Source organism: Protomyctophum bolini (genome assembly GCF_963924005.1).
Source record: "Protomyctophum bolini genome assembly, chromosome: 5".
NCBI lineage: Eukaryota > Metazoa > Chordata > Actinopteri > Myctophiformes > Myctophidae > Protomyctophum > Protomyctophum bolini.
The window spans coordinates 40,318,242-40,338,348 of record NC_137866.1 but is presented as its reverse complement, the minus strand read 5'-3'; the positions used below and the strand labels follow the sequence as shown (position 1 = coordinate 40,338,348).

The 20,107-nt window shown below is 46.9% G+C and overlaps 1 protein-coding gene across 1 annotated transcript in view; it reads left to right on the top strand.

Moving 5' to 3' along the window:
• Positions 1-20,107, top strand: part of camta1a (calmodulin binding transcription activator 1a) — a gene marked incomplete at both ends in the record, with an annotated part of 412,052 nt that overhangs the window by 129,108 nt on the left and 262,837 nt on the right. The window lies entirely within an intron of this gene.

Here is a 20,107-nt window from a genome sequence, read left to right as displayed (position 1 = left end):
GCACCAAATAGCTTTGCCAACAGCTCCCACATTGACATGTGTGGGCTTGGGGATCGTCTGCTCTCGCCCAATGGTCACTTCCAGAACAGGCTGCGGCATTATAGGGTTCATGTCCCTGGAATCCTAGACATCCTGGATGTCTGGGTCACACTGCCACCTCCTGTCTGGGGAGCCCATGGGCACTATAGTGAATGTGTCGTCTGTGTAACAGTGCAGGGGATATGGTCTAATAGAGGCAATGTATTAAAGCAATTGGTTCATACACCTTTACAGTTTGTGCAGCAGACTGAGGCTTTTCTCATGCTTCTCAAACGGGGCCATTTGAAGTTGCATCACCATATTTTTTTTTGTCATCCTTGAAGGACACAGTGAACATTGTGCAAAAATAATTTAGAACATCATTACAGAACATTATTAACTCCCCGGGCGCTGTATTAATAGCACATACTGCTCCTAATATTTAGGGTGGGTTAAACGCAGAGGACAAATGTACAGTGACACCCTGTAACCCTTTGCCCTATATTACAGCCTCATATAGCCAGTTAAAGTTAGTCAGAATAATATCATCTCCTTGAACATTACTGAAATATGTGCACCCCTAAAATACTGGAAATAGAGCAGAGACTATATGAATTAAGATAACGTTTGTGTTCTCTGTGTAAACCATAATGAACACGGTACAATATTCGTAACTATTTCCACATCTGTACAATTTGTCCTCGTATCACATTTAAGCTATCCTAACTATTAATATTAAAGGATAATTCTATGCTAGAAGGCTTTCTTACCGTTCTTACCTTTCTTTGTAGTTGTTACATCCCCACCAAAGAGTGAGGACTTAAGGTGGGGACGGGAAGGTGTTTTTTTGTGCAAAAACTCCTTATTGGCTATTTCCCCTACCATAAGCCCTCAATGAATTGCATTGAATTGAATGGGGCTATGGGGAGTTGTGCTAATTCGCTTATTTCCATCTAAATAAGTAGTAAAGTGTGCCGCTTGGGATATTATTTACATTATGAAGAGAGGATATATACAAAAGAGAGCTACAAAAATAAATAAATTGAGCGATGGAAATAAGCGAATTAGCACAACACCCCATAGCCCCATTCAATTCCCATTCAATTCAATGCAATTCATTTAGGGCTTATTGTAGGGGAAATAGCCAATAAGAAGCTTTTGCACAAAATAACACCTGGACCTCTTTGGTGGGGATGTAACGACTACAAAGAAAGGTAAGAAAGCCTTTTAGTATGGAATTCTTCTAACACAGTGCAGCAGTTAGGGGACAGTTAGGGTTGGTGACTTGTAGACTGGGTGAGCCAGGGGGTGAACCGGGGTGTGAACCAGGGGGTGAAACGGGGTGTGAACCAGGGGGTGAAACGGGGTGTGAACCAGGGGGTGAACCGGGGTGTGAGCCAGGGGGTGAAACGGGGTGTGAGCCAGGGGGTGAAACGGGGTGTGAGCCAGGGGGTGAAACGGGGTGTGAGCCAGGGGGTGAAACGGGGTGTGAGCCAGGGGGTGAACCGGGGACACCCTGACTCCCAGGCGGCCTCTCAACCCATTCAGCTATGGCCGCCCATAACATACTCCCTATTGGCTTTTGTGCTTTTAAGGAGGATGCATTTAGTTTATTTTGCTAATGAGGGGGTTCAAACTCCTGGGCTGCTGTCCAATGGGAATAGCAGTGGAGACATGGGCAACGGTAGAGCGGAGGGGAGAGGGGGTGGAAACATGCAGTATACGAGAGAAATACACTGTATAGAATAGAGAGATATAGGAAGAGAGATCTAGAGGATGTGGGAGAAAAGGATGTGAAAGAGAGACAGAAGGGGACTTCACCCAGCTCTGATCAAAGAGGCGTCTCTGTTACTCTGTAATCCTGCAGATTGGAGCAGTCCTTCTGTCTCTGAGCATTTCCAGCTCCCCAGAAAAAAGAAAAAGAAAACGCTTGCAGGTGAAACTACCCTGAAGGGATTCTATTTTCTTTTTGACAGAGGCAAAGAGAGCCCCCCTGCTGAGAGCGTTCACAGAGCCCGAGCTAAATTAGAAAAACAATGCATAAGAGGATACGGCGGGAGATGTATAGCTACCGTACACATGACTACCGCTGTGGTCCACCTCCAAAAGTACAGTAACTCCTAATTGAAGCATACTTCTTCATAACGATGGTGTGTTTTTTTGCACACTGGAAATATCACATCTAAAAGCTCACAGCCAGTGGTGGAATGTAACTAAGTACATTTACTCAAGTACTGTACTGTACTTTTTTTTTTACTTGAGTATTTCCATATTCCAATTCTTTTACTTCTATAAAATAGCCGTTATTTTATTTTCAAAAGATTTTTATCCATTTGAAATTTGACACTCTGTACAATGAATGCTTTCTACTTTTGGTATACTTTAAGTCATTTTTCTATTCTGGACTTTTTCTTGTAACAAAGTATGTCTACATTGCAGTATTGATATACTTTTGCTTTAGGTACTTTTTCCAGCAGTGCTCACAGTGCATCATGCCGCGGGTGCAGCGCTGCACACAGTCAGCTTGTAGATTGGCTATTTTCAGTGAGCAACGGGCCAGCGCTGCCGTACGCCAGAGTATATATTAGCCACCATATACTAACTTGGAGATCTGTTCCCGTCGGCAAGCTATAGCGTCACCACTGGGAGTAAGAGCTGAGGTTAAGATTATGGCTATTTGAGTCAACAAACCAGTATGTTGGTGCCTTGTTTTCACTGTGTGGCTCCTCAGAGGGTGCATTGCTATCTCTTGTCTGTCTGTCTGTCTGTCTGTCTGTCTGTCTGTCTGTCTGTCTGTCTGTCTGTCTGTCTGTCTGTCTGTCTGTGACATAAACCGCCGAACTATCAGCGCCAAATGTCTTGTGCACACTGTACTGCCAGCAGACCACAGAAGTAGGCTATACCTCCAGTCATTTTAGTTTGACGTAATGTTTTATACTGAAATGATATAGCTTTCATTTAATAATGGAGGGAAGATAATGGGCCTCTGATCGGATCGGGCACCAAAATTCTAATTCACGATCTTGTACTGTACACTACGTCATATACTGTATGCCATGCAGGCCAGTGGTTCTCAGTGAGGACGTCCGGGGGTCCTTGAGGCGTTCTGGGTGGTCCTCAGATAAAATGCTATATAGTTTGTAACTAAAAACAGATCATTAATTGGTCTATAACACGATATGTTTGCTCTCTGTGGGCTAAACGAACACTGACCAATTTACAGGGTTGGTTGGGGCCCAGAGATTACATTGGTATCAACTCCGTGGTCTAATGCAGAGGTTCCCAAAGGGGGGGACCCTGAGGGATTTCCAGGCCTTATGGGTCTGTGTTTCTGAGAGTCAACATTGGAGACACAGCGTTCTCTGTTCAGTCTAGACTATAGTGTTTGGTTCTGTTTGTGTGTTTACACTGGGATGAGTATACCGGTAGTCCGATTTGGCATTACGAGTCTAGAAGAAATCCATAGCATTTGGTCTTCGGAAGCTTTACATAAAACTGGAAATAATAATAATAATAATAATTGTGTATTATTACTGAAGGTGTATAATTGATTTGAGTTCTGGTCTCCATTGGAAAAAAATATATATAATAAAATAGTCCTCTCTGTGTTGCCAAAACCACAGGCTCTGTTGTTGTAAACAAGCTAATAAACACAATTAATAGCGTATACGGTAGCAGGTTCATAAGCGTAGTGGAGCTTGGCTTGATTAAGGGTATACTTTATAATAATAGCACTGCGCCACCGAGGATATTATTAGCAGTAGTTTAATTCAGTATAGCAAAACAATTTAGCGCAGTCCCTCTGATAACAGTTTGATACTGTAAGGACGTGTGAGCTGTTTGGAACCGGAGGTAAAATGGCAATCATGTCTCCGTCTGTTAGCTATGATATCATTATGAAAGAAATGCCCTTATGAGGACCAGGGAAATTATCCTCACAATGTATAGCTCAAACTATGCAATACATATGGGGGACATTTAGCCATCGCAAGTTACTTGTTATGGCTAAATGTCCGCACGTACGCACGCACGCACGCACACACACATTATAATTACAAAGAAGTCTTAATGTTGAAAATAGGAGCACAGGACAAATGCTAACTCGGATGGAGACAGTGGAGGGGAAGAAAATGGGGGATTCATGAGCGGAAGGAGAAAGGAGGGATGAAAGCAAAGAGGGAAGCGGAGAGAAGGGAGATTGTAAATCAATGGAGGGAGGGACGGAGAGAGGTGAGGTCAGTCAAACGGGGAGAGAGGGAGAGAGAGAGAGAGAGAGAGGGGGAGAGAGGGGGAGGGGGAGAGAGGGGGAGAGAGAGAGAGGGAGAGAGGGAGAGAGGGGGGGAGAGAGAGGAAGGGAGAGAGGGGGAGAGGGAGGAAGGGAGAGAGGGAGGAAGGGAGGGAGAGAGAGAGGGAGGGAGAGAGAGGGGAAGGGAGAGCAGGAGAGGGAGGGAGAGGGAGGGAGGGAGCTGGCCAGCAGTGGTAGAACAGGATAAAGTACAGGGTGAGGTAATGGCAGTGATGAATAGCCCGTGGCTGATCGCTAGAAAGCCAGGTTGGTGTTTGAAGATTAGATTTTAATACAGCGCCTTGACTCCCCTCTACTCTGCCTGCAAAAAATAATCACAGGGAAAAAGGGGGAGCAGAGGAAAAAAAAAACAAATTATAGGAATTATTTCATACAATATCAACTGATTATTCCAGTTTGCCCTTGACTACGAGAGCTTACATGCTCTGCCATGTTCCGTTTGTCTCATAGTCTGTGAGTGAGCTGGGAGTCTATCATTTGGCACATGTGGTTCTTTTAATCCGGTGCCATGCAGGCCCTCCAGTACGTTGCCGCGCTGGTGTTGAGAGTGTGACAGGAAGTGTACATATAGACAAACCTGAGGCTGTCCTCATGCTTTTCAGGCTACAGATGTGTGGTTAAGTGAGGGTGTGTGAGCCCCCCGTCTGTCTATAGATGTGTGGTTAAGTGAGGGTGTGTGAGCCCCCCGTCTGTCTATAGATGTGTGGTTAAGTGAGGGTGTGTGAGCCCCCCGTCTGTCTATAGATGTGTGGTTAAGTGAGGGTGTGTGAGCCCCCCGTCTGTCTATAGATGTGTGGTTAAGTGAGGGTGTGTGAGCCCCCCGTCTGTCTATAGATGTGTAGTTAAGTGAGGGTGTGTGAGCCCCCCGTCTGTCTATAGATGTGTGGTTAAGTGAGGGTGTGTGAGCCCCCCGTCTGTCTTCAGATGTGTGGTTAAGTGAGGGTGTGTGAGCCCCCCGTCTGTCTATAGATGTGTGGTTAAGTGAGGGTGTGTGAGCCCCCCGTCTGTCTATAGATGTGTGGTTAAGTGAGGGTGTGTGAGCCCCCCGTCTGTCTATAGATGTGTGGTTAAGTGAGGGTGTGTGAGCCCCCCGTCTGTCTACAGATGTGTGGTTAAGTGAGGGTGTGTGAGCCCCCCGTCTGTCTACAGATGTGTGGTTAAGTGAGGGTGTGTGAGCCCCCCGTCTGTCTATAGATGTGTGGTTAAGTGAGGGTGTGTGAGCCCCCCGTCTGTCTACAGATGTGTGGTTAAGTGAGGGTGTGTGAGCCCCCCGTCTGTCTACAGATGTGTGGTTAAGTGAGGGTGTGTGAGCCCCCCGTCTGTCTACAGATGTGTGGTTAAGTGAGGGTGTGTGAGCCCCCCGTCTGTCTATAGATGTGTGGTTAAGTGAGGGTGTGTGAGCCCCCCGTCTGTCTATAGATGTGTGGTTAAGTGAGGGCGTGTGAGCCCCCCGTTCGTCCGTCCTCGCCCACTGTTGAGACGCTGAAAGCGACTTCAAGCGGCAAGCAGAGTGACAGCCATCGCCTGGGATGTGCTTTCGGCTTTGTCCTTCCGAAACCCATCTTGCTTGTGTGTGTGTGTGTGTGTGTGTGTGTGTGTGTGTGTGAGACTATCCAGGAATAGTAAGAAAATGGGCCTTGTTCTGGTATACCATGGTCATTTTCCTGCAGGGTAAGAACGATTTTTAAAGCTAATTGGCAAACGATTCAGTTTGGTTAGGCCTAAATATGATTTGCACACATACATAATATACTAGTTCTTTCCAAAGGAAAGATGACCGTTTGGTTGTTGTGCTGGTGGGGTAAGAAAGCGTAATAGTGGGGCTAATGCGAGAACCTCACCGTTACATATGCCTACAATTTATGAATAGTATTTGAGCTTTAGGTTTAGGGCCCAAACCTGAACATAACCCTGTTGGTTTAGGTTTAGCTAATTGGGGGAACATCTTCGAATGGGTTCGGGAAAAATAATCTATCGCTTTTGAGGTCACCACAGGGATAGAAATCCAAGTGTGTGCGTGCGTACGCTCCAAGGAGTACTGTAGCTCACAGTGCATGAGATACTGTACTGCTGCTGCTACTGGAGACGACCTGCTGTGTGCACATATTGATCACTACTGTAGGCTTTAATGATATCAAAGCGCTGCTCGTGTATACGTGTGTTTACCACATATCCACATAGAACATGCCTATACATATTATAGTATATCTCCTATATTTCTCTGTGGAGTCGACATGCAGGTCTACTTACAGTATGTCCTGAACTGAATTAACCAACTGAGAGACTTGATAAATACTGTATGTGAAATGCCTCACATAAAGCCTTGGGCTTCTAGGTATCTATAAGTGCATTTACTCAAGTACTGTACTTAATTAAAACTCGTTCACTGCCATTGACACATACAGTATACGTCATTTCAATCCAACACACGGACCGACATTGACGCATGTGGCATTTCAAGGGTTTACAATAGAGGGCGCTCTTCTGCAACCTGTGAGTGATCCTATAGGACTTCCGATGAAGAGGCCACACGGAAATAACGTGATCTAAAGAATTCAAAGCCAGTTTAGTCTAATATTATAGAATTTATTTAAAAAAATACATGTTTTTCTCTGCTTTCTGTTGTGTTCTGTTTTTGGTGAAAACAAGCTATATTCAACTGCCAATAACTAAAGAACGGAACATCGCAGTGACACACTTTTCCCCCCCGATGAAAGATATATATATATATTGAGATATTTGGTGTTTACATCGTCATAGAACACAATATTCTGTGGGTTTTGAAATATTTGTAAAAAATTCTGTCAGTCAGTGGCATGTTGTACAGTGTTCTGGATAACTTTTGTACTTTTATACTCCACTATACAGTTATTTGAAATCTTTAGTTAAAATGTTTAAGTATTAATAGCCTACTTTTGTACTTTAACTCAAGTACATTTTGAACACTGGACTCTTACTACAGTATTTCGACATTGTGGTATTGATATTTTTCTTCCGTGACTGTACTTAATTTACAAATGGGAGTACTCCTTCTCCCTCCAGCGGTGGACAGTTGTGACCAATAGGCAGAGAGAAGCTTCACCCCCCCCCCCCCCCCCGCATCTCTTACCGACCCCGGTGGCCGGCAGCTAGGGGACTAAAATAGTACTCTGTCTGTTGCCAAGGTTACAACATTGACAACATGACACGGCCATTCATTCTCAATACTGTATCTCCCTGGCCTTCTGTGAGAAAGTGGCTGCTAATCTTAGCGCTCAATCTGCTCGGCCTGTCAATGTGAAGAGAGGGGAGGCGTCCAAGGTACGCGATGAGAGGAGCACCTCCCCCCCCCCCCCCCCCCCCCCCCGACTCTCGGCGATGGTGTGTGTCCCCCCCCAGGCGTCTAGATAAAAGCCATTGGCCTGCTCCTGCCACGGGCTTGATGGGTTGAAATCAGAGCTGTTTCTATGCAGCCCCCATGTGTCACTTTTCCCACTCGCTGCAGGTATGCGCCGGCCCGGGCGGTTTTGGCGGGGGGGGGGGGGAGGAGGTGGACGCTGAATAGCAACCGGATGGTAGTCACAATAAAACTGTAATTGAAAGATATGTTATCGTGACTGACTCCTCTCTCTCTCCCTCTCCCTCTCCCTCTCTCTCTCTCTCTCTCTCTCCCTCTCTCTCTCTCTCTCTCTCTCCCTCTCTCTCTCTCCCTCTCTCTCTCTCTCTCTCTCTCTCTCCCTCTCTCTCATACTGGTATCAGAGAGACACTCCAGCCTAAAAGAAAAAAAAGAGGGGACGGGGAGAAGAAAAGGAAACCTTCTTTTAATTAAAAAAATTGCTCAAAGGGTTGACCGAAAAGTTGAAACCGGAGGCATGTTTGGCATGAATAAAGTCGCCCCTCTCCCTTTTGTGCGGTGACACTGACAAATAGAGCCCTGCGTGTGAAAAGGGAGAGACTTATCTTTGATGGGTAATGAATTCAAAGTCATGGAGATGAACGTGGGCTTTGAGGTTCAGAGGGCTTTAACCAAAACCTCATATTATCTCCTTCTGACGACGCACGAGGCTGGCACCACGTGGCGCTGGCCCGTCCGTCTCATTGGTCGAACAGGAGGGAGGGGGAGGAGGGGGGGAGAGAGAGAGAGAGAGAGATTCCCTCCTGGTGACAGAGCAATGCTGCTATATTGGCTCAGAGGTATAGCGTTACGGTCTGATTGGTATACGTTTGCACCTGGCGGCATTATACACATGATTTGTACACTTTCAGCGTTACAGACCCCATCAGGGTCCATTTGGACCCCTGGTGGTCCCCGAACCAGGGGACCATATATAGCTAATCTCCTGCGTGGTCAGGGCTGAGCCCTATAGACCAGTGGTTCTCAAAGTGGTGTCGTTGGGGGGGTTCCAGGGGGACCCCAACTAAATGAGGAACAGTTTGACCACTTTAACCCTATTTTATACTTCTGCCTTTCGAAAGTATAGTTGATCTATGAGCTTATACCATAGTGATGCAAAACTGCTATAGTTCTGGTATTATTTAAAAAATTGGAATAAACAAAACATAAATCAGCATGACAACTACATAGATGGGGTCGTTGAGAGGAAATTGTTCAAGAACCATTGATGCAGTATCAGTATCAGCAAACCAGGGGTGATGTAGTGAGAAGGGGTGCTGTTTGGATGTGGTCAACAGTCAACAGCTCCTAGTACCTACTGAGGACACCTGCAGGCTATTGAAGGCCAGGCACATGGCTATTTAACCAGTCTCTCTCTCTCTCTCTCTCTCTCTCTCTCTCACTCTCATGTTCAACCCTTTTCTATGACAGACACAGTTTTCAAGATGTGCACAAACCCATTTCTGCTCAATTGCTCCCAGCGGCAGTCCCAAATAGATTTAGCAATGATACTAGGGGAGATTGGGAGCAAAAGAGAGAGAGAGAGGGGGGAAAGAGACCTAGCAAACAATGGCGACTGGGGTGGGGGGTGGAAATGAGAAAAGGGGGGGAAGTGGGGGGGATGCAAAAATAGACAGAAAATGAGCCAGAGCAGGATTTTTGCAGTTCAGTTAAGAAAGGCTTTGAATGTATTTGAATCACAGACTTGATCTGCCAGCAGCCTATTTTTATTAGCTGCTTGACAGTGCAGTATAGAGTTGGGATTACAACCAGCGGCTATTTTATTCTGGGTTGCTCTCAGCCAAATTTCTCTTTGAGCATTCCCCTCACGCCCCCTCCTCTGCCTCCTCCTCGCAGACGCACACTTTAATGCCTTTCCAAGTTCCCTTTTTGTTTTCCAACTAGACAATTTTAATGTCACTGGCCACAAATTAGGAAGCAAACACGGTCGGCAATTACAAATGCTTATCGTACTCCGTTCCAACCTCCTCATGCTTTAACGAGTGATTCCTTCAGCGCTAATGTCTGGAGAGAACGGCTCAGATATTCAAATGAGTTCCTTTTAGTGCAGGGCGGTTCTGGAGCTAGGGCTTTGACGTCCGCTCAAAGCCATCACTTGAAAAGGAAACGTATCGTACCCGTTGGAGTGGTGTGCAACTGTGCATCACACAACAACACCCACCCCATGCACCACCACCACCATAGTTTATGTTATCTGCGGCTAATTTATGATTTTATGCCACACTTAATTTGGCCTTGATTGTAAAAATCCCGGGTGAGGCGCGAGAAGGCGAGAACCCCTTGCCTCCTGCGATGCGCCCCGAGTCATACAACAGTCTCAACGAATTAAATGATGTGGAATTTAAAGCCGCGGGGCCTCAAATGAGCACCTCTCGCCTCGTCAGATGCTAAACCTTTTTTTTACCGGTGGGACCCTTTTACCCATCTGCCAAGTTCCCACAGTTTTATAACGAAAACACAAAATGCTTCATGAAAAAGCATGCATGCATCTCCCTGTTCTGTCACGGTGAAATCCTTCATTAATTTAACTCAGAAGAGAGTATAAACACTAGTACTGTGTCCATTTGTTCCTGTACAGTATTTGTGCCTTCTTTGGAGTCAAACTAACATGTGTGTGTGTATAGACGCTTTGAGTAATTTCCTGCTAAGCATCTCTCATTACTGGCAAACACACAAAAACACATGGCATGGATTTGTCATAATTAAACCAGGACTTGGCTTGGACTCCAAGAAAGATTGCAATAAAGACGATGGCTTATTTAGGGTAAACTCTGCAGCCTCTGGGTGCCCGAGAGGAGGGGAGGGGGAACCGCCACACTCCAAATCTAGTTGCCAGAACATATGAGGGGGTAAAGTGGCTCTATTAAATTTGTAGACTCCAAAGGACCTCTCTGAGGCTGCGGCGTATTGCATTCGTTGGCTCCTCCGTCGCTGCGAGCCTTCTCCGCGGCCGCTGCGATTGAATCAGACAGGGTCCAGATCCTCACCGCTGCGCGGGATGAACACTATTGAATTGCTTGGCTTGTAGATCCACAATTCTAACTTCTTTAGACTATATTGAATTTACCATCCTCACCGATCAATAATACTAAGTTTTGCAGGCAGTATTGAACTCCAGCCTGCACACATCTAAACTCGGTGGCTGGTTTCCTCCAGATTGCCTCGGAATCTGCAGGGCGCGTCACGCACAGGCGAACAGATTCTCCCAGTTGATTCAGAGTTTTAAAACACGGGATCATAAAGTCATTGCAATTGTGCAGACTGGGCCATATAATAAAACAGAGGGAGCTTTTGCTTTCATAGTCAGATAAAATAAAATGCATGAATAGAATTCTGTTCCAGCTATGCAAGGTGGAGAGATAGGATCAAATTCCCTACATAAAGGTCTGCTGCTCTGCAAAGCACAGCAACCTGCACAAATAGTCTTTTGTGTGTACAAGTTATTATTCATTTATTTTCATTTTCCAAATGTTCCTCGTCTCTAATAACACCGGCCAAAAGATCACGCTGTCCTCTTAAAGTCGGCCCACAATAGCGACGAGCTCAAGAGTTCAACAGCCGAGCTGTACATTGCCGATGCAGACGGCGCATTGTGATTCACCATTGGCCTCCTGGGTAATGAAAGGCTCTAATAAATAAATCCATCAGAGTGTGTGTGTGTGTGTGTGTGTGTGTGTGTGTGTGTGTGTGTGTGTGTGTGTGTGTGTGTGTGTGTGTGTGTGTGTGTGTGTGTGTGTGTGTGTGTGTGTGTGTGTGTGTGTGTGTGTGTGTGTGTGTGTGTGTGTGTGTGTGTGTGTGTGTGTGTGTTGCGTGCGCTGCTCTGTGTGTGTATCTGGGATGCAGTCAGGGGCCTGACGTTGCCCAGTCTCCGGGCACACAGAGGGAAGGGATGCCATCGCTGGCAGGCCTGATGAATGGGTGGCACGCCGCTCCGTGACATAGACGAATGTGACGGCCCCCGTCCTGCCGAAGGTGGGCGGTACTAAACCACTGAGGAGCGATCATGTGACACTGACCCCCCGCCCCCCCTCCTCTCCCCTCCCAGCCGTGCCCCCCCCCCCCCCGTGCCCCCCCCCCACCCCACAGAGGTCGAGAGAGAATAACACCAGCCATCTATCCACCATATTATTAAGATGGTAAAATCATACAATCTGAAGTACATTTTGAAAGTGATTGAGGGAATATAAGAAACACTTTAACACAAGCTAGGTGCCGTTTTTCTCTAAAGGCTCCCTTGAGGAGCAAACAGAAGAATGAATCGATAGATCTTTTTAGCACTGAAGTGATGCAGTAATCTACGGTACGGTTTGGTAAATAGCATGCAGTACCGAAGCTTTAGTTGGTATTCAGTGTTATTGGTCAGGGGGGGGAGGAGGAAATTAAATACTGCAGATCGATGGCAATATTTGTTTTATATTACTGAGGTGTCCTTCCATGCATTGTCTGCATGAATTATGTCCAGTCAGGATTCAGTGACTGTCTTTATAAAATATCTACACATTACGGTCCGTTGGACCCCTCGCTTACACTTTAGATAGATGAAGTAGCTCTACACCTGCCTGTCACTGTAATCACCACTGTATGAAGTAGCTCTACACCTGCCTGTCACTGTAGTCACCACTGTATGAAGTATAGCTCTACACCTGCCTGTCACTGTAATCACCACTGTATGAAGTATAGCTCTACACCTGCCTGTCACTGTAGTCACCACTGTATGAGGTAGCTCTACACCTGCCTGTCACTGTAATCACCACTGTATGAAGTAGCTCTACACCTGCCTGTCACTGTAGTCACCACTGTATGAGGTAGCTCTACACCTGCCTGTCACTGTAATCACCACTGTATGAAGTAGCTCTACACCTGCCTGTCACTGTAATCACCACTGTATGAAGTATAGCTCTACACCTGCCTGTCACTGTAATCACCACTGTATGAAGTATAGCTCTACACCTGCCTGTCACTGTAGTCACCACTGTATGAGATATAGCTCTACACCTGCCTGTCACTGTAATCACCACCGTATGAAGTATAGCTCTACACCTGCCTGTCACTGTAGTCACCACTGTATGAGATATAGCTCTACACCTGCCTGTCACTGTAATCACCACCGTATGAAGTATAGCTCTACACCTGCCTGTCACTGTAATCACCACTGTATGAAGTATAGCTCTACACCTGCCTGTCACTGTAATCACCACTGTATGAACTATAGCTCTACACCTGCCTGTCACTGTAATCACCACTGTATGAGGTAGCTCTACACCTGCCTGTCACTGTAATCACCACTGTATGAAGTATAGCTCTACACCTGCCTGTCACTGTAATCACCACTGTATGAACTATAGCTCTACACCTGCCTGTCACTGTAATCACCACTGTATGAGGTAGCTCTACACCTGCCTGTCACTGTAATCACCACTGTATGAACTATAGCTCTACACCTGCCTGTCACTGTAATCACCACTGTATGAAGTAGCTCTACACCTGCCTGTCACTGTAATCACCACTGTATGAGGTAGCTCTACACCTGCCTGTCACTGTAATCACCACTGTATGAGGGCAGCTTGTTATCATCACAATGCGAAGACATGCTTTACCCTTTAAAAAAAAGAAGAAGAAAACCCCCCAAAAAAGTTATTCAGCAGTGGATTTTCAATTGCTTATCACTTGCAATTAAAACAGCAAGAACATTCGAGTGCGGAGAACTTTACGATCACAGATCAGATAGGTCCTTGCTTCCAAATATTTGTAATCATAATGAAGGTGTTTTTAATTGCAAGTGAAGAAGACAGTACGTGCGTGGGAGCTCTTTTGTGTCTTTGTTGTCGACCGAAGGTCTTCTCCTACGCACCTGCCTACCTACAGTACTACGTGTACTCAGATGCGCTCTATACTGTTTAATTCATGGACACTGAATGTGTCTAGTTTGAAAACAACAGATGACTCCTACACACTGAAGGTTATAATGTGATATAATGCTCCAACGTATAATGCCTGCATAGACAACATGTTGTCGTGCCCGGCGAGAACGTCCTTGATCTCACATTCAATCTCCTCAATATAGACACAGGCAGCCGTTTCGACCAAAAATCAACCGATAATTCCCAGTAGGTTACACTTATTACGCCGATCTTATCCAGCCGATCGGCTCGCCTGGAGCCTACTGGCTGCGATTGCCATTGATGACACGTTAACCGATCGTATCGGTCTAGTCAGGTCTACTGAGCCTACTGAAAATGACAACCCTCCACATACACCTCCCCTAAACATAACCGCAAGCATGTCGCAGCACGGTCCTAATATTAACGCATGTTCGCCAACCTTAATCCTGTCGTTTTGGTCTACTGCCTATACTAAAAACGACAAGCCTCCTCATACCCTCCCCTAAACATAACCGCAAGCAACATTAACGTATGTTCGCCAACCTTAATCTTGTCGGGGGGGTGTTTTCAGTCGGCAGAGCATGCCCATACTCGTGGAAAACAATGGTACTGATCCTAAGTGATCACTGCGGTCTTGTCGATTGATATCAGTCGAAACGGGTGACACAGGGCCGTCACCTTTGTGCCCCCAAAAAAGGCACGGGCAAGGAGATGGGTTAACAGTCCCCTCTGAGCCGGACCTTAGACGAGATGGAGCAAAGCATGGAGGAGAGAGTCAATGGGAAATGGAGATGATTAAGAGGCTCTCAGTGTTAACAGAAACGATGGGATCGGTTTCCTTTGCACGCTGGTCTTTTCAGGACCAGGGCTGGTGGACAGACTGGTGCTTTGGTCTGAACAGAGTCTAAGACTTGTCTATTAATAGACTATTGAGTCCTATTGATCCTTGGCTCGCGTGACACACGCGATACAATGAGCCATAGATCCCAGTAAAGAGCCACATCTCTCCTTTTCACTGTACCACAATTGCATGTGATTATAGGAGTCCGAAGATATAATGTTTACCAGAGGTGTGATGGGTTCTCTGGGTAAATGCCATCTGTAATTTGGAAACTTTTGTCATAAAACACAAAAGCTCAGTTGAACAAAAAGGGCCTTGATGAAAAGTTGGCTGGGCCGAGCGGGAGCGGCCTCTGATGGATGAGTTCTTGTATGAAGTAGCCAAACATGGGGATATTTCAAAGAGTAAAGATGCTCTCTGTGTCCATCCCAAGGTGAGAATAACTCGTAGACCCTGCGATACAATTACAGATGAATTAGAGGGATAATGAGAAGGGGGAATCGTGGTTATATCAATAACCCCTCTAATGGTCAATTCCAGAATGCTGTCTGCTGTGCACTAGATTTAGTGTAATGGATAAGGTGCCTGTTTAGCAGAGGCTTACTTGTCGCCAAACGAGGGAACAAACCTCAAATAGCCAAATTAAAAACTGAATAATAGATGAACGATGCTGGGATGAGAAAGAGAGAGAGAGAGAGGAGCCAGTTGTAATTTCTGCCGTCGGAAGAAAAAACGCAGCCCAGGCATGTAATTGTTCAGAATTTATAAGGGCACGGGAGAAGAATGGAGACAAGAGGAGCCTCACGTCCCACTGTGAGACTCACCTTTACTGGAGCACATTTAATAATGATGCTTGAAAACAAGTGAAAGTCTACAAAATCTTGAAAACATTGTAAATACTGTTGTTATTGAGGCCGACTGCCATGAGGCAGCACGCTCCCATGGAGGACGACGATTCTGCTCCGTGATTTTTATCCTCGTTGCAGGAAGCGGCAGCAGCGGTCCTCAAAATAACAAGAAATGCTGAACAGTTGAGTGGAATGAGAGAGAGAGAGAGAGAGAGAGAGAGAGAGAGAGAGAGAGAGAGAGAGTTTATTTCGGCATCGCATTGTGTCAGAAATGAAAGCTAACAAGCAGGCCCCCACGTGATGAATGGTCCATGGGGTATCTCCCGCTATCTATCTGCATATCAAAGGGCTGTCTGTGAAGTTTCTCTCTTACTTTACAACTTTATGTTGTAAACCACCACCCGCGTCCCACAAGGCCACGGCGTGGGTTTCCGTGGTGGCGCCGCAACACACGCCGCCCCTCGTGGGTATGTATGGCAACCTCACAACCCCAGCGGGCAGCGACATTCACTCACAACATATATAGCACCGTTAGCACGACCCTTTGAGGCTTCTCCAAGGCACTGAGATTAGCATACTGTATATACAGTAAACATATATAGCACGACCATTTGAGGCTTCTCCAAGGCATTGGGATTAGCATACTGTATATACAGTAAACATATAAACGTATATAGCACCACCATTTGAGGCTTCTCCAAGGCATTGGGATTAGAATATATATATATATACAGTAAACATATAAACATATATAGCACGACCATTTGAGGCTTCTCCAAGGCACTGGGATTAGCATTATGTGTCATATCAGACATATTCTATATTATATAAACATAATAAACATATATAGCACGACCCTTTGAGGCTTCTCCAAGGCACTGGGATTAGAATATAAACATATATAAACATATATAGCACGACCCTTTGAGGCTTCTCCAAGGCACTGGGATTAGCCCTGATCCGCCACAGAGCGAGCTCACTGAGTATAGTACAATCATTTTTCCCAATGAATATAAAAATCAATGGCGGCTCCAGATTCGTACGGAGGAACACCTACTTTATTAGCAGTCAAGTAGGCCATTATTGGCCCGCAAGAATGAGTTCTCCAATACCCGACCCTCTTATCGCTCTCATCTGGAGGAGTTTGAAGCCAGTTCCTCTAGACTTACCATTATCAAGAGAGGCTGACTCATCACAGCGATTTCTTTCCTTTTCCTTCCTTTTTCTTTTTTTGGTTTTAATTCTCTCTCATTTGGCCTAGCTCCATTTTCCGCAGGGCTCCGCCGCCCTCTGGTCATCAAGAGAAAAAAGGCTTCCCCGCTGGGTGGGAAGTCGCAGGAGAGACTCTCGTGTGAAGTGTTTTGGGGCTTTTATAGCGGCATGCACAGCGCAGGCTAAAGTGCTACCGCCATCCGGCCCAGTGATCGCTGCCTCCGTGGGGAACTTGAATGTTGTAGTGGTAGTATTATACAGAACTCTCCACCTCCCGCAGGCATGTGGGCCTCTAACACTTGTGCTTTAGTCCAAGACCTGAGGGCCATGCACACATTGGCAAAGTGCACAAACTGTGAATTCAAAAAGGGTGATTTATACCTGTGCATGCCGGTGTCGGCTACTGAAAATAGCTGATCTACATGCTCACAAAGTGCCGTGCAGCGCAACGCATGAGCTTGTATATCTGCCGCATGCAAACCGGTATAAATGGGGCATATACTGTAGCTTTTTGTGTTACATTATATACATTGCACAGAGTCCGCAAGACGTGACCATGTTACATTATAAAATTAATCCTGGCGTATTTATGGAGCACATAGATTAAATTCCTCCGCTTTTCCACGCGCTTAGCCCCCGTTGCATGTCAACAGGATGCGATGCGCCGCCTCATCAAAGTTTCAGTGCTTCTCGGGAGTTCCTTGAGCGGAGAGGGGTGGATGTAGACGCTCAAGATGGAGAGATGACGAGCAGAGATCCAAGCAGCACGCCGGCGTTAGACTGGCTGGCTCGCACGCCTCACACACACACACAGATGGACGGCGCGTCAAGGGAATCTCACACACACTGATCAGACGCCCCCGCACCCCCCCCCCCACCCACCCTCCCACCCACTCCCCCGCCACAAGCCCCCTCACCCCCTCCTCCGCGCCTCGTAGTGCGAGGAAATGGGACCGAACGAGAGGAGGAAGGAGCGGGAGAAGGAGTTAATCACCGTACTAATGCTGCACTTCATCATCGTTTCCTGAGCACCGCCTGCTCGCCAGCCCTGCTGCCAAGGCTCTTTTCACCATCTCCACAGCGCCCCCTGCCTCCCAGGAATTGCTATGACACCGTCTGCACCCCCCCCAGTGCGTCATGTTGAGGCTCGTCGGCCAATCGGTATCAAGCTGGACCGAACATGTTTGTGGAGGAGACATGGGGGGTTTGCGGTGCCAGGAAACCTTGAAGGTGATCTGAGTGACCCGACGTCTGGGGAGAGGATTTGGATTTGACCTTGGGCTGCCGTGCGTCAGATACGCAACGCGGGGGCGCCAGCACCCCGCGTGCTCCCTCATGCGTGCCTATTTCTCACCGCTCCGTTGAGAAAGACATGTCTATTTTTTGCGTATATGGGGCCCACATGTGGAGCACTTGACCCCATGCTGTGTTTGTGTACAGCTCGAGTTTGTGTGTGTGTGCGCTCTTGTGTACAGTACAACCACTTTTCTCGACGCGCGTGTAGGACGGTGTGGCGTGCCGGCGATCCACAGAGATGAATCTCAGACAGACGGTGAAGGTGAGCGAGCTTCACCACACCGCTCCTCCTCCTCCTCCTCCGGGGCGCTTGTTCCTCCAGTCAGTTACAAATAGGATCGCGGTCGAGCGCCGCCACCATACCGCCGTGCCGCCGCTGTGCACGGCCGACCGAAAGCCCCTGCACACCCCCACCCCACCCCAGAAATATGAGTGCACGTGCAACACACATAACTCACAGTCTGACTGCCATGCCGCCCCGGCAGGCTCTCCATCAGACCGTTGCAGCTGCCACAGCCTCATGGACGCTCACGTGCCATTTTAACCACTTAAAAACCCCATATAGTTTGTTGGGCGTATATAGTTCCCCTGCGGCCTATACTTGGTCCCCTTCTTTTTTATGGAGAACTGGCAGAAAAAGACTCTCTCACCTCATAAATAATGAAGGAAGACTCCTTAGACAGAGAATAGACTGAAGAAAATTGAATTCATCAAAATGTTTTGATGCTCATAACAAAGTGCTCTGTGCTCATAGTGAGTTAAAAATCACACCTGTGTGAATTGAGTGCACGTGCAACTCCCCTCTCCCCCCCCCCCTCCTCTCTCTATCTCTCTCTCTCTCTCATTAGCAGGCAACAGTGCAGCACTGTCTCTCTCTCTCTCTCTCTGTTTCTGGCACAACAGCGTCCCTACTGGTACTCATAGTCATACACTGGTGCTCATTAACGTCACATAGGTTGGTGAACCAACACATAGGTGAACACGGACATTGCTGTTCCTTGGAGTGGTTGCACCACTCAAAAATCTACAGTAGCATCCTGTTTTCAAAATGGTAATAATCCAGCTGACAACGGGTTGCGATGTTTTTGATTGTCTATTTTCGCCTACATTATGACATGCCCATGCAGAATAGGGACACAGAGGGTTCACGTTCAAGTGTTTCGGTATGAAAGGAGTGCACGGAGGTGTTCGGGGGCCCGGTTGGATGCACAGACCCCGGAGCCTCCACTCCCCTCCCCTCCCCGCTGGCATATGCACACGCTGGCACACATGGGTAAGGCCTTGTCAAGCGCTTTTGTGAGCCTCGGGCTCCTGCAGATAATGCCGGCTTTCATGGCTTTTGTGTGGCGTCTGAATAGCTGCCGGTGCACGCCGGTGCCCCGGTGCAAACACGGCGATCAGAGGGAAATGAAAGGGGTCACGTTTCAACACACTGTTGTTGACACGTCCTGCTCCGTGCATTCTGACGGTGTCTCTCTGTCAAACCAGAGAGAGACGACACCCCCCCCCCCCTCCTCCTATTTCTTTTATGTTTTCTATGCGCAGAAGAACAAATAAGAATGAAGGTCACACTCATGAATAAAAACGTTTTGTGATTATACGCCTTAAGAGATCACAAGCTATTTCAGCTATCCAGCCTTCATCAATGTGTTTTTTTTTATGAACAATAGATCAACTTTGCTAAGAGTCATTCTGAGTCATTGCATATACGTAGCCTTCTCATTGTATTTGTGATTTTGTACATACAAAATCACAACATTTCTAGGCGTGGGTCGCGTGTATATGATGTCGATTAACTCCTAGATTGTTTCATTTCCAAGTACTGAGAACATATATCTATTCTGTGCGTAATGTTATGCAGTGAGCTTCGTTCGCACCACTAGTTGCGGCCACTTCACGGATCAGATGCCTATATCAGTGGTTTTGCAGAAACGTACAACACCAACGTTTTCTCATCTGGCGATTGGGGTGTTTGTTTCAACAGACATTCCTTGTTTGTTTGGGTGGAAACCACACCTTGTGCCCTGAAAGCAACAGGACAGATGATGGGTGTTGTGTTGGTTGAGACCAGACGTGTGCGTGTGTGTGTGTGTGTGTGTGTGTGTGCGTGCGTGCGCGTGCACGAATGACAGAGTGACAGCCACATGACAAAATTGATCTGTGATTACACACCTCTATAAAGGACATCGACAGGCATCAGGGATGCCTGTCTGGTCACACACACACACACACACACACACGCACACACGCACACACACACACACACACACACACACACACACAATGCCCAAACGTACCTGGCTTATTTG